Consider the following 14,672-nt stretch of genomic DNA (forward strand, 5'->3'; position numbering starts at 1 on the left):
TCTCTTGTACCCAAAGCCTTCCTTTGGGGGCACTTTTTGATGGGCGAAAAGGCTTGCAACGCATTTCCTGGGGCCTGATTTTTCAGTCGTCTTCGATGCCGGCAAGGGCTATGTTTAGGGATGCTCGGAAACAGCGAACCCGGAGGGTCCAGTTGCATGTGGGGCTGCGTAAAGGCTCCCCTGGGGAGTTCACTTGTACCCAAAGCCTTCCTTTGGTGACACTTTTGGATGGTCCAAAGTAGCTTGCAACGCCTTTCCTGGGGCCTGATTTTTCAGTCGTCTTCGATGACAGCTAGTGATATGTTTAGGGATGCTCGGAAACAGCGAACCCGGAGGGTCCAGTTGCATGTGGGGCTGCGTAAAGGCTCCCCTGGGGAGTTCACTTGTACCCAAAGCCTTCCTTTGGTGACACTTTTGGATGGTCCAAAGGGGCTCGCAACGCATTTCCTGGGGCTGGATTTTTCACACGTCTGCGATGACTGCAAGGGCTACGTTTTGTGTTGCTCGGAAACAGCGAACCCGGAGGGTCCAGTTGCATGTGGGGCTGCGTAAAGGCTCCCCTGGGGAGTTGACTTGTACCCAAAGCCTTCCTTTCGTGACACTTTGGGATGGTCCAAAGGGGCTTGCAACGCGTTTTCTGGGGCCCGTGTTTTCAGTCTTCTCCCATGTCGGCTAGGGATATATTTAGGGTTGCTCGGAAACAGCGAACCCGAAGGGTCCAGTTGCATGTGGGGCTGCGTAAAGGCTCCCCTGGGGAGTTCACTTGTACCCAAAGCCTTCCTTTGAGGGCACTTTTCGATGGTACAAAGGGACTCGGAACGCGTTTTCTGGGGCCCGGTTTTTCAGTCTTCTCCCATGCCGGCTAGGGATATATTTAGGGTTGCTCTGAAAAAAAGAACCCGGAGGGTCCAGTTGCATGTGGGGCTGCGTAAAGGCTCCCCTGGGGAGTTCACTTGTATCCAAAGCCTTCCTTTGGGGACACTTTTGTATGGGCGAAAAGGGCTCGTAACGCATTTCCTGGGGCCGGATTTTTCACTCGTCTCCGTTGACTGCTAGGGATATGTTTAGGGATGCTCGGAAACAGCGAACCCGGAGGGTCCAGTTGCATGTGGGGCCGCGTAAAGGCTCCCCTGGGGAGTTCACTTGTACCCAAAGCCTTCCTTTGGTGACACTTTGGGATGGTCCAAAGGGGCTCGTAACGCATTTCCTGGGGCCGGATTTTTCACTCGTCTCCGTTGACTGCTAGGGATATGTATAGGGATGCTCGGAAACAGCGAACCCGGAGGGTCCAGTTGCATGTGGGGCTGCGTAAAGGCTCCCCTGGGGAGTTCACTTATACCCAAAGCCTTCCTTTGGGGGCACTTTTGAATTGGTGAAAAGGGCTCGCAACGCATTTCCTGGGGCCTGATTTTTCAATTGTCATCGATGCCGGCTAGGGATATGTTTAGGGATGCTCGAAAACAGCGAACCCGGAGGGTCCAGTTGCATGTGGGGCTGCGTAAAGGCTCCCCTGGGGAGTTCACTTGTACCCAAAGCCTTCCTTTGGTGACACTTTGGGATGGTCCAAAGGGGCTCGCAACGCATTTCCTGGGGCCGGATTTTTCACTCGTCTACGATGACTGCTAGGGCTATGTTTAGGGTTGCTCGGAAACAGCGAACCCGGAGGATCCAGTTGCATGTGGGGCTGCGTAAAGGCTCCCCTGGGGAGTTCACTTTTACCCAAAGCCTTCCTTTGGGGACACTTTTGTATGGGCGAAAAGGGCTCGTAACACATTTCCTGGGGCCTGATTTTTTAAGTCGTCTTCGATGCCGGCTAGGTCTATGTTTAGGGATGATTGGAAACAGCGAACCCGGAGGGTCCAGTTGCATGTGGGGCTGCGTAAAGGCTCCTCTGGGGAGTTCTCTTGTACCCAAAGCCTTCCTTTGGGGGCACTTTTGGATGGGCGAAAAGGGCTCGGAACGCATTTCCTGGGGCCTGATTTTTCAGTCGTCTTCGATGCCGGCTAGGGCTATGTTTAGGGATGCTCGGAAACAGCGAACCCGGAGGGTCCAGTTGCATGTGGGGCTGCGTAAAGGCTCCCCTGGGGAGTTCACTTGTACCCAAAGCCTTCCTTTGGTGACACTTTTGGATGGTCCAAAGGGGCTTGCAACGCGTTTTCTGGGGCCCGGGTTTTCAGTCCTCTCCCATGCCGGCTAGTGATATATTTGTCGTTGCTCGGAAAAATCGAACCAGGAAGGTCCAGTTGCATGTGGGGCTGCGTAAAGGCTCCCCTGGGGAGTTCTCTTGTATCCAAAGCCTTCCTCTGGGGGCACTTTTGGATGGTCCAAAGGGGCTCGCAACGCATTTCCTGGGTCCTGATTTTTCAGTCGTCATCGATGCCGGCTTGGGATATGTTTAGGGATGATCGGAAACAGCGAACCCGGAGGGTCCAGTTGCATGTGGGGCTGCGTAAAGGCTCCCCTGGGGAGTTCACTTGTACCCAAAGCCTTCCTTTGGGGGCACTTTTGGATGGGCGAAAAGGGCTCGGAACGTATTTCCTGGGGCCTGATTTTTCAGTCGTCTTCGATGCCCGCTAAGGCTATGTTTAGGGATGCTCGGAAACAGCGAACCCGGAGGGTCCAGTTGCATGTGGGGCTGCGTAAAGGCTCCCCTGGGGAGTTCACTTGTACCCAAAGCCTTCATTTGCTGACACTTTTGGATGGGCGAAAAGGGCTTGCAACGCATTTCCTGGGGCCTGATTTTTCAATTGTCTTCGATGCCTGCTAGGGATATGTTTAGGGATGCTCGGAAACAGCGAACCCGGAGGGTCCAGTTGCATGTGGGGCTGCGTAAAGGCTCCCCTGGGGAGTTCACTTGTACCCAAAGCCTTCCTTTGGTGACACTTTTGGATGGGCGAAAAGGGCTTGCAACGCATTTCCTGTGGCCTGATTTTTCACTCGTCTCCGATGACTGCTAGGGCTATGTTTAGGGTTGCTCGAAAACAGCAAACCCGGAGGGTCCAGTTGCATCTGGGGCTGCGTAAAGGCTCCCCTGGGAACTTCAGATGTACCCAATGCCTTCCTTAGTGGGCACTTTTGGATGTTCCAACGGGGCTCGCAACGCATTTCCTGGGTCCTGATTTTTCACTCGTCTCCGATGAAGGCTAGGGCTACGTTTAGCTTTGCTCATGAACAGCGAACCCGGAGGGTCCAGTTGCATGTGGGGCAGTGTAAAGGCTCCCCTGGGGAGTTCACTTGTACCCAAAGCCTTCCTTTGGTGACACTTTTGGATGGTACAAAGGGGCTTGCAACGCGTTTTCTGGGGCCCGGGTTTTCAGTCTTCTCCCATGCCGGCTAGTGATATATTTAGCGTTGCTCGGAAAAATCGAAACCGGAGGGACCAGTTGCATGTGTGTCTGCGTAAAGGCTCCCCTGGGGAGTTCACTTGTACCCAAAGCCTTCCTTTGGGGGCACTTTTGGATGGGCGAAAAGGGCTTGCAACGCATTTCCTGGGGCCTGATTTTTCAGTCCACTTCGATGCCGGCTAGGGCTATGTTTAGGGATGCTCGGAAACAGCGAACCCGGAGGGTCCAGTTGCATGTGGGGCTGCGTAAAGGCTCACCTGGGGAGTTCACTTGTACCCAAAGCCTTCCTTTGGGGGCACTTTTGGATGGGCGAAAAGGGCTCGCAACGCATTTCCTGGGGCCTGATTTTTCACTCGTCTCCACTGACGGCTAGGGATACGTTTACGTTTGCTCAGGAACAGCGAACCCGGAGGATCCAGTTGCATGTGGGTCTGCGTAAAGGCTCCCCTGGGAACTTCAGATGTACCCATAGCCTTCCTTAGGGGGCACTTTTGGATGGTCGAAAAGGGCTCGAAACGCATTTCCTGGGGCCTGATTTTTCAGTCGTCTTCGATGCCGGCTAGGGCTATGTTTAGGGATGCTCGGAAACAGCGAACCCGGAGGGTCCAGTTGCATGTGGGGCTGCGTAAAGGCTCCCCTGGGGAGTTCACTTGAACCCAAAGCCTTCCTTTGGGGGCACTTTTGGATGTTCCAAAGGGGCTCGCAACGCATTTCCTGGGTCCTGATTTTTCAGTCGTCTCCGATGACGGCTAGGGATACGTTTAGGTTTGCTCATGAACAGCGAACCCGGAGGGTCCAGTTGCATGTGGGGCAGTGTAAAGGCTCCCCTGGGGAGTTCACTTGTACCCAAAGCCTTCCTTTGGTGACACTTTTGGATGGGCCAAAAGGGCTTGCAACGCGTTTTCTGGGACCCGGGTTTTTAGTCTTCTCCCATGCCGGCTAGTGATATATTTAGCGTTGCTCGGAAAAATCGAACCCGGAGGGTCCAGTTGCATGTGGGGCTGCGTAAAGGCTCCCCTGGGGAGGTCACTTTTACCCAAAGCCTTCCTTTGGGGGCACTTTTGGATGGTCCAAAGGGGCTCGCAATGCATTTCCTGGGGCCTGATTTTTCAGTCGTCTTCGATGCCGGCTAGGGTTATGTTTAGGGTTGCTCGGAAACAGCGAACCCGGAGGGTCCAGTTGCATGTGGGGCTGCGTAAAGGCTCCCCTGGGAACTTCAGATGTACCCAAAGCCTTCCTTAGGGGGCACATTGGATAGGAGAAAAGGGCTCGCAACGCATTTCCTGGGGCCTGATTTTTCAGTCGTGTTCGAGGCCGGCTAAGGCTATGTTTAGGGATGCTCTTAAACAGCGAACCCGGAGGGTCCAGTTGCATGTGGGGCTGCGTAAAGGCTCCCCTGGGGAGTTCTCTTGTACCCAAAGCCTTCCTTAGGGGGCACTTTTGGATGGGAGAAAAGGGCTCGCAACCCATTTCCTGGGGCCTGATTTTTCAGTCGTCTTCGATGCCGGCTAGGGCTATGTTTAGGGATGCTCGGAAACAGCGAACCCGGAGGGTGCAGTTGCATGTGGGGCTGCGTAAAGGCTCCCCTGGGGAGTTCACTTGTACCCAAAGCCTTCCTTTGGGGGCACTTTTGGATGGACGAAAAGGGCTCGCAACGCATTTCCTGGGTCCTGATTTTTCAGTCGTCTTCGATGCCGGTTAGGGCTATGTTTAGGGATGCTCAGAAACAACGAACACGGAGGGTCCAGTTGCATGTGGGGCTGCGTAAAGGCTCCCCTGGGGAGTTCACTTGTACCCAAAGCCTTCCTTTGGGGGCACTTTTGGATGGGCGAAAAGGGCTTGCAACGCATTTCCTGGGGCCTGATTTGTCAGTCGTCTTCGATGCTGGCTAGGGCTATGTTTAGGGATGCTCGGAAACAGCGAACCCGGAGGGTCCAGTTGCATATGGGGCTGCGTAAATGCTCCCCTGGGAACTTCAGATGTACCCAAAGCCTTCCTTAGGGGGCACTTTTGGATGTTACAAAGGGTCTCGCAACACGTTTCCTGGGTCCTGATTTTTCACTCCTCTCCGATGAATGCTAGGGCTACGTTTAGGTTTGCTCATCAACAGCGAACCCGGAGGGTCCAGTTGCATGTGGGTCTGCGTAAAGGCTCCCCTGGGAACTTCAGATGTACCCATAGCCTTCCTTAGGGGGCACTTTTGGATGGTCGAAAAGGGCTCGAAACGCATTTCCTGGGGCCTGATTTTTCAGTCGTCTTCGATGCCGGCTAGGGCTATGTTTAGGGATGCTCGGAAAAATCGAACCCGGAGGGTCCAGTTGCATGTGGGGCAGTGTAAAGGCTCCCCTGGGGAGTTCACTTGTACCCAAAGCCTTCCTTTGGGGGCACTTTTGGATGGGCGAAAAGGGCTCGCAACGCATTTCCTGGGGCCTGATTTTTCAGTCGTCTTCGATGCCGGTTAGGGCTATGTTTAGGGATGCTCAGAAACAACGAACCCGGAGGATCCAGTTGCATGTGGGGCTGCGTAAAGGCTCCCCTGGGGAGTTCACTTGTACCCAAAGCCTTCCTTTGGGGTCACTTTTGGATGGGCGAAAAGGGCTTGCAACGCATTTCCTGGGGCCTGATTTTTCAGTCGTCTTCGATGCCGGCTAGGGCTATGTTTAGGAATGCTCGGAAACAGCGAACCCGGAGGGTCCAGTTGCATGTGGGGCTGCGTAAAGGCTCCCCTGGGGAGTTCACTTGTACCCAAAGCCTTCCTTTGGGGGCACTTTTGGATGGGCGAAAAGGGCTTGCAAGGCATTTCCTGGGGCCTGATTTTTGACTCGTCTCCGATGACTGCTAGGGCTATGTTTAGGGATGCTCGGAAACAGCGAACCCGGAGGGTCCAGTTGCATGTGGGGCTGCGTAAAGGCTCCCCTGGGAACTTCAGATGTACCCAAAGCCTTCCTTAGGGGGCACTTTTGGATGTTCCAAAGGGTCTCGCAACGCATTTCCTGGGGCCTGATTTTTCACTCGTCTCCGAAGATAGCTAGGTCTACGTTTAGGTTTGCTCATGAACAGCGAACCCGGAGGGTCCAGTTGCATGTGGGGCAGTGTAAAGGCTCCCCTGGGGAGTTCACTTGTACCCAAAGCCTTCCTTTGTGGGGACTTTTGGATGGGCGAAAAGGGCTCGGAACTCATTTCCTGGGGCCTGATTTTTCAGTCGTCATCGATGCCGGCTAGGGTTATGTTTAGGGATGCTCGGAAACAGCGAACCCGGAGGGTCCAGTTGCATGTGGTGCTGCGTAAAGGCTCCCCTGGGGAGTTCACTTGTACCCAAAGCCTTCCTTTGGTAACACTTTTGGATGGGCGAAAAGGGCTCGTAACGCATTTCCTGGGGCCTGATTTTTCACTCGTCTCCAATGACAGCTAGGGCTACGTTTCGTTTTGCTCAGGAACAGCGAACCCGGATGGTCCAGTTGCATGTGGGGCTGCGTAAAGGTTCCCCTGGGGAGTTCACTTGTACCCAAAGCCTTCCTTTGGGGGCACTTTTGGATGGGCGAAAAGGGCTCGCAACGCATTTCCTGGGGCCTGATTTTTCAATCGTCTTCGATGCCGGCTAGTGATATGTTTAGGGATGCTCGGAAACAGCAAACCCGGAGGGTCCAGTTGCATGTGGGGCTGCGTAAAGGCTCCCCTGGGGAGTTCACTTGTACCCAAAGTCTTCATTTGGGGGGACTTTTGGAAGGGCAAAAAGGGCTCGGAACTCATTTCCTGCGGCCTGATTTTTCAGTCGTCATCGATGCCGGCTAGGGCTATGTTTAGGAATGCTCGGAAACAGCGAACCCGGAGGGTCCAGTTGCATGTGGGTCTGCGTAAAGGCTCACCTGGGGAGTTCACTTGTACCCAAAGCCTTCATTTGCTGACACTTTTGGATGGGCGAAAAGGGCTCGGAACGCATTTCCTGGGGCCTGATTTTTCAGTCGTCTTCGATGCCGGCTAGGGCTATGTTTAGGAATGCTCGGAAACAGCGAACCCAGAGGGTCCAGTTGCATGTGGGGCTGCGTAAAGGCTCCCCTGGGGAGTTCACTTGTACCCAAAGCCTTCCTTTGGGGGCACTTTTGGATGGGCGAAAAGGGCTCGCAACGCATTTCCTGGGGCCGTATTTTTCACTAGTCTACGATGACTGCTAGGGCTACATTTAGGGTTGCTCGTAAACTGCGAACCCAGAGGGTCCAGTTGCATGTGGGGCTACGTAAAGGCTCCCCTGGGGAGTTCTCTTGTACCCAAAGTCTTCCTTTGGGGGCACTTTTTGGATGGGCGAAAAGGGCTCGTAACGCATTTCCTTTGGCCGGATTTTTCAGTAGTCTTCGATGCCGGCACGGGCTATGTTTAGGGATGCTCGGAAACAGCGAACCCGGAGGGTCCAGTTGCATGTGGGGCTGCGTAAAGGCTCCCCTGGGGAGTTCACTTGTACCCAAAGCCTTCCTTTGGTGACACTTTGGGATGGGCGAAAAGGGCTCGCAACGCATTTCCTGGGGCCTGATTTTTCAGTCGTCTTCGATGCCGGCTAGGGCTATGTTTAGGAATGCTCGGAAACAGCGAACCCGGAGGGTCCAGTTGCATGTGGGGCTGCGTAAAGGCTCCCCTGGGGAGTTCTCTTGTACCCAAAGTCTTCCTTTGGGGGCACTTTTGGATGGGCGAATAGTGCTCGCAACGCATTTCCTGGGGCCTGATTTTTCAGTCGTCTTCGATGCCGGCTAGGGCTATGTTTAGGGATGCACGGAAACAGCGAACCCTGAGGGTCCAGTTGCATGTGGGGCTGCGTAAAGGCTCCCCTGGGGAGTTCACTTGTACCCAAAGCCTTCCTTTGGGGGCACTTTTGGATGGGCGAAAAAGGCTTGGAACGCATTTCCTGGGGCCTGATTTTTCTGTCGTCTTCGATGCCGGCTAGGGATATGTTTAGGGATGCTCGGAAACAGCGAACCTGGAGGGTCCAGTTGCATGTAGGGCAGTGTAAAGGCTCCACTGGGGAGTTCACTTGTACCCAAAGCCTTCCTTTGGTGACACTTTGGGATGGTCCAAAGGGGCTTGCAACGCGTTTCCTGGGGCCGGATTTTTCACTCGTCGACGATGACTGCTAGGGCTACGTTTAGGGTTGCTCGGAAACAGCGAACCCGGAGGGTCCAGTTGCATGTGGGGCTGCGTAAAGGCTCCCCTGGGGAGTTCACTTGTACCCAAAGCCTTCATTTGGTGACACTTTGGGATGGGCGAAAAGGGCTCGTAACGCAGTTCCTGGGGCCTGATTTTTCAGTCGTCTTCGATGCCCGCTAGGGCTATGTTTAGGGATGCTCAGAAACAGCGAACCCGGAGGGTCCAGTTGCATGTGGGGCTGCGTAAATCTCCCCTGGGGAGTTCACCTGTACCCAAAGCCTTCCTTTGGGGGCACATTTGGATGGTCCAAACGGGCTCGGAACGCATTTCCTGGGGCCTGATTTTTCACTCGTCTCCGATGACGGCTAGGGCTACGTTTAGTTTTGCTCAGGAACAGCGAACCCGGAGGGTCCAGTTGCATGTGGGGCTGCGTAAAGGCTCCCCTGGGGAGTTCTCTTGTACCCGAAGCCTTCCTTTGGGGGCACTTTTGGATGGGCGAAAAGGGCTCGGAACGCATTTCCTGGGGCCTGATTTTTCAGTCGTCTTCGATGCCGGCTAGGGCTATGTTTAGGGATGCTCGGAAACAGCAAACCCGGAGGGTGCAGTTGCATGTGGGGCTGCGTAAAGGCTCCCCTGGGAACTTCAGATGTACCCAAGGCCTTCCTTTGTTGACAGTGTTGGATGGTCCAAAGGGGCTCGCAACGCATTTCCTGGGGCCGGATTTTTCACTCGTCTACGATGACTGCTAGGGCTACGTTTAGATTTGCTCGGAAACAGCGAACCCGGAGGGTCCAGTTGCATGTGGGGCTGCGTAAAGGCTCCCCTGGCGAGTTCACTTGTACCCAAAGCCTTACTTTGGTGACACTTTGGGATGGTCCAAAAGGGCTTGCAACGGGTTTTCTGGGGCCCGTGTTTTCAGTCTTCTCCCATGCCGGCTAGGGATTTATTTAGGTTTGCTCGGAAACAGCGAACCCGGAGGGTCCAGTTGCATGTGGGGCTGCTTAAAGGCTCCTCTAGGGAGTTCTCTTGTACCCATGCCTTCCTTTGGGGGCACTTTTGGATGGGCGAAAAGGGCTCGCAACGCATTTTTTGGGGCCTGATTTTTCAGTCGTCTTCGATGCCGGCTAGGGCTATGTTTAGGTATGCTCGGAAACAGCGAACCCGGAGGGTCCAGTTGCATGTGGGGCTGCGTAAAGGCGCCTCTGGGGAGTTCACTTGTATCGAAAGCCTTCCTTTGGGGGCACTTTTCGATGGTACAAAGGGACTCGGAACGCGTTTTCTGGGGCCCGGGTTTTCAGTCGTCTCCAATTCCGGCTAATGATATATTTAGGGTTGCATGAAAAATCGAACCCGGAGGGTCCAGTTGCATGTGGGGCTGCATAAAGGCACCCCTGGGGAGTTCTCTTGTACCCAAAGCCTTCCTTTGGGGGCACTTTTGGATGGGTGAAAAGGGCTCGGAACGCATTTCCTGGGGCCTGATTTTTCAGTCGTCATCGATGTCGGTAGGGCTATGTTTAAGGATGCTCGGAAACAGCGAACCCGGAGGGTCCAGTTGCATGTGGGGCTGCGTAAAGGCTCCTCTGGGGAGTTCACTTGTACCCAAAGCCTTCCTTTGGTGACACTTTGGGATGGTCCAAAGGGGCTTGCAACGCGTTTCCTGGGGCCTGATTTTTCAGTCGTCTTCGATGCCGGCTAGGGCTATGTTTAGGGATGCTCGAAAACAGCGAACCCGGAGGGTCCAGTTGCATGTGGGGCTGCGTAAAGGCGCCTCTGGGGAGTTCACTTGTATCGAAAGCCTTCCTTTGGGGGCACGTTTGGATGGGCGAAAAGGGCTCGCAACGCATTTCCTGGGGTCGGATTTTTCACTCGTCTACGATGACTGCTAGGGCTACGTTTAGGGTTGCTCGGAAACAGCGAACCCGGAGGGTCCAGTTGCATGTGGGGCTGCGTAAAGGCTCCCCTGCGGAGTTCACTTGTACCCAAAGCCTTCCTTTGGTGACACTTTTGGATGGTCCAATAGGGCTTGCAAGCGTTTTCTGGGTCCCGTGTTTTCAGTCTTCTCCCATGCCGGCTAGGGATATATTTAGAGTTGCTCGGAAACAGCGAACCCGGAGGGTCCAGTTGCATGTGGGGCTGCGTAAAGTCTCCCCTGGGGAGTTCTCTTGTACCCAAAGCCTTCCTTTGGGGGCACTTTTTGATGGGCGAAAAGGGCTTGCAACGCATTTCCTGGGGCCTGATTTTTCAGTCGTCTTCGATGCCGGCAAGGGTCTTGTTTCGGGATGCTCGGAAACAGCGAACCCGGAGGGTCCAGTTGCATGTGGGGCTGCGTAAAGGCTCCCCTGGGGAGTTCACTTGTACCCAAAGCCTTCCTTTGGTGACACTTTTGGATGTTCCAAAGTAGCTTGCAACGCCTTTCCTGGGGCCTGATTTTTCAGTCGTCTTCGATGACAGCTAGTGATATGTTTAGGGATGCTCGGAAACAGCGAACCCGGAGGGTCCAGTTGCATGTGGGGCTGCGTAAAGGCTCCCCTGGGGAGTTCACTTGTACCCAAAGCCTTCCTTTGGTGACACTTTTGGATGGTCCAAAGGGGCTCGCAACGCATTTCCTGGGGCTGGATTTTTCACACGTCTGCGATGACTGCAAGGGCTACGTTTTGTGTTGCTCGGAAACAGCGAACCCGGAGGGTCCAGTTGCATGTGGGGCTGCGTAAAGGCTCCCCTGGGGAGTTGACTTGTACCCAAAGCCTTCCTTTCGTGACACTTTGGGATGGTCCAAAGGGGCTTGCAACGCGTTTTCTGGGGCCCGTGTTTTCAGTCTTCTCCCATGTCGGCTAGGGATATATATAGGGTTGCTCGGAAACAGCGAACCCGAAGGGTCCAGTTGCATGTGGGGCTGCGTAAAGGCTCCCCTGGGGAGTTCACTTGTACCCAAAGCCTTCCTTTGGGGGCACTTTTCGATGGTACAAAGGGACTCGGAACGCGTTTTCTGGGGCCCGGTTTTTCAGTCTTCTCCCATGCCGGCTAGGGATATATTTAGGGTTGCTCTGAAAAAAAGAACCCGGAGGGTCCAGTTGCATGTGGGGCTGCGTAAAGGCTCCCCTGGGGAGTTCACTTGTACCCAAAGCCTTCCTTTGGGGACACTTTTGTATGGGCGAAAAGGGCTGGTAACGCATTTCCTGGGGCCTGATTTTTCAGTCGTCTTCGATGCCGGCTAGGTCTATGTTTAGGGATGCTTGGAAACAGCGAACCCGGAGGGTCCAGTTGCATGTGGGGCTGCGTAAAGGCTCCTCTGGGGAGTTCTCTCGTACCCAAAGCCTTCCTTTGGGGGCACTTTTGGATGGGCGAAAAGGGATCGCAACGCATTTCCTGGGGCCGGATTTTTCAGTCGTCTTCGATGCCGGCTAGGGCTATGTTTAGGGATGCTCGGAAACAGCGAACCCGGAGGGTCCAGTTGCATGTGGGGCTGCGTAAAGGCTCCCCTGGGGAGTTCACTTGTACCCAAAGCCTTCCTTTGGGGGCACTTTTCGATGGTACAAAGGGACTCGGAACGCGTTTTCTGTGGCCCGGTTTTTCAGTCTTCTCCCATGCCGGCTAGGGATATATTTAGGGTTGCTCTGAAAAAAAGAACCCGGAGGGTCCAGTTGCATGTGGGGCTGCGTAAAGGCTCCCCTGGGGAGTTCACTTATACCCAAAGCCTTCCTTTGGGGGCACTTTTGAATTGGTGAAAAGGGCTCGCAACGCATTTCCTGGGGCCTGATTTTTCAATTGTCATCGATGCCGGCTAGGGATATGTTTAGGGATGCTCGAAAACAGCGAACCCGGAGGGTCCAGTTGCATGTGGGGCTGCGTAAAGGCTCCCCTGGGGAGTTCACTTGTACCCAAAGCCTTCCTTTGGTGACACTTTGGGATGGTCCAAAGGGGCTCGCAACGCATTTCCTGGGGCCGGATTTTTCACTCGTCTACGATGACTGCTAGGGCAATGTTTAGGGTTGCTCGGAAACAGCGAACCCGGAGGATCCAGTTGCATGTGGGGCTGCGTAAAGGCTCCCCTGGGGAGTTCACTTTTACCCAAAGCCTTCCTTTGGGGACACTTTTGTATGGGCGAAAAGGGCTCGTAACACATTTCCTGGGGCCTGATTTTTCAGTCGTCTTCGATGCCGGCTAGGTCTATGTTTAGGGATGCTTGGAAACAGCGAACCCGGAGGGTCCAGTTGCATGTGGGGCTGCGTAAAGGCTCCTCTGGGGAGTTCTCTTGTACCCAAACTCTTCCTTTGGGGGCACTTTTGGATGGGCGAAAAGGGCTCGGAACGCATTTCCTGGGGCCTGATTTTTTAGTCGTCTTCAATGCCGGCTAGGGATATGTTTAGGTATGCTCGGAAACAGCGAACCCGGAGGGTCCAGTTGCATGTGGGTCTGCGTAAAGGCTCCCCTGGGGAGTTCTCTTGTACCCAAAGCCTTCCTTTGGTGACACTTTTGGATGTTCCAAAGTAGCTTGAAACGCCTTTCCTGGGGCCTGATTTTTCAGTCATTTCGATGTCGGCTAGGACTATGTTTAGGGATGCTCGGAAACAGCGAACCCGGAGGGTGCAGTTGCATGTGGGGCTGCGTAAAGGCTCCCCTGGGGAGTTCACTTGTACCCAAAGCCTTCCTTTGGTGACACATTTGGATGGTCCAAAGGGCCTTGCAACGCATTTCCTGGGGCCGGATTTTTCACTCGTCTACGATGACTGCTAGGGCTACGTTTAGTGTTGCTCGGAAACAGCGAACCCGGAGGGTCCAGTTGCATGTGGGGCTGCGTAAAGGCTCCCATGGGGAGTTCACTTGTACCCAAAGCCTTCCTTTCGTGACACTTTGGGATGGTCCAAAGGGGCTTGCAACGGGTTTTACTGGGGCCCGTGTTTTCAGTCTTCTCCCATGCCGGCTAGGGATATATTTAGGGTTGCTCGGAAACAGCGAACCCGAAGGGTCCAGTTGCATGTGGTGCTGCGTAAAGGCTCCCCTGCGGAATTCACTTGTACCCAAAGCCTTACTTTGGTGACACTTTTGGATGGTCCAAAGGGGCTTGCAACGCATTTCCTGGGACTGATTTTTCAGTCGTCTTCGATGCCGGCTAGGGCTATGTTTAGGGATGCTCGAAAACAGCGAACCCGGAGGGTCCAGTTGCATGTGGGGCTGCGTAAAGGCTCCCCTGGGAACTTCAGATGTACCCAAGGCCTTCCTTTGGTGACACTTTTGGATGGTCCAAAGGGGCTCGCAACGCATTTCCTGGGGCCGTATTTTTCAATCGTCTACGATGCCGGCTAGGGCTATGTTTAGGAATGCTCGGAAACAGCGAACCCGGAGGGTCCAGTTGCATGTGGGGCTGCGTAAAGGCTCCCCTGGGGAGTTCTCTTGTACCCAAAGCCTTCCTTTGGGGGCACTTTTGGATGGGCGAAAAGTGTTCGCAACGCATTTCCTGGGGCCTGATTTTTCAGTCGTCTTCGATGCCGGCTAGGGCTATGTTTAGGGATGCTCGGAAACAGCGAACCCGGAGGGTCCAGTTGCATGTGGGGCTGCGTAAAGGCTCCCCTGGGGAGTTCTCTTGTACCCAAACTCTTCCTTTGGGGGCACTTTTGGGTGGGCGAAAAGGGCTCGGAACGCATTTCCTGGGGCCTGATTTTTCAGTCGTCTTCGATGCCGGCTAGGGCTATGTTTAGGGATGCTCGGAAACAGCGAACCCGGAGGGTCCAGTTGCATGTAGGGCAGTGTAAAGGCTCCCCTGGGGAGTTCACTTGTACCCAAAGCCTTCCTTTGGTGACACTTTGGGATGGTCCAAAGGGGCTTGCAACGCGTTTCCTGGGGCCTGATTTTTCAGTCGTCTTCGATGCCGGCTAGGGCTATGTTTAGGGATGCTCGAAAACAGCGAACCCGGAGGGTCCAGTTGCATGTGGGGCTGCGTAAAGGCGCCTCTGGGGAGTTCACTTGTATCGAAAGCCTTCCTTTGGGGGCACGTTTGGATGGGCGAAAAGGGCTCGCAACGCATTTCCTGGGGTCGGATTTTTCACTCGTCTACGATGACTGCTAGGGCTACGTTTAGGGTTGCTCGGAAACAGCGAACCCGGAGGGTCCAGTTGCATGTGGGGCTGCGTAAAGGCTCCCCTGCGGAGTTCACTTGTACCCAAAGCCTTCCTTTGGTGACACTTTTGGATGGTCCAA

The sequence above is a fragment of the Anas platyrhynchos genome, chromosome 18, assembly GCF_047663525.1.
Source record: "Anas platyrhynchos isolate ZD024472 breed Pekin duck chromosome 18, IASCAAS_PekinDuck_T2T, whole genome shotgun sequence".
NCBI lineage: Eukaryota > Metazoa > Chordata > Aves > Anseriformes > Anatidae > Anas > Anas platyrhynchos.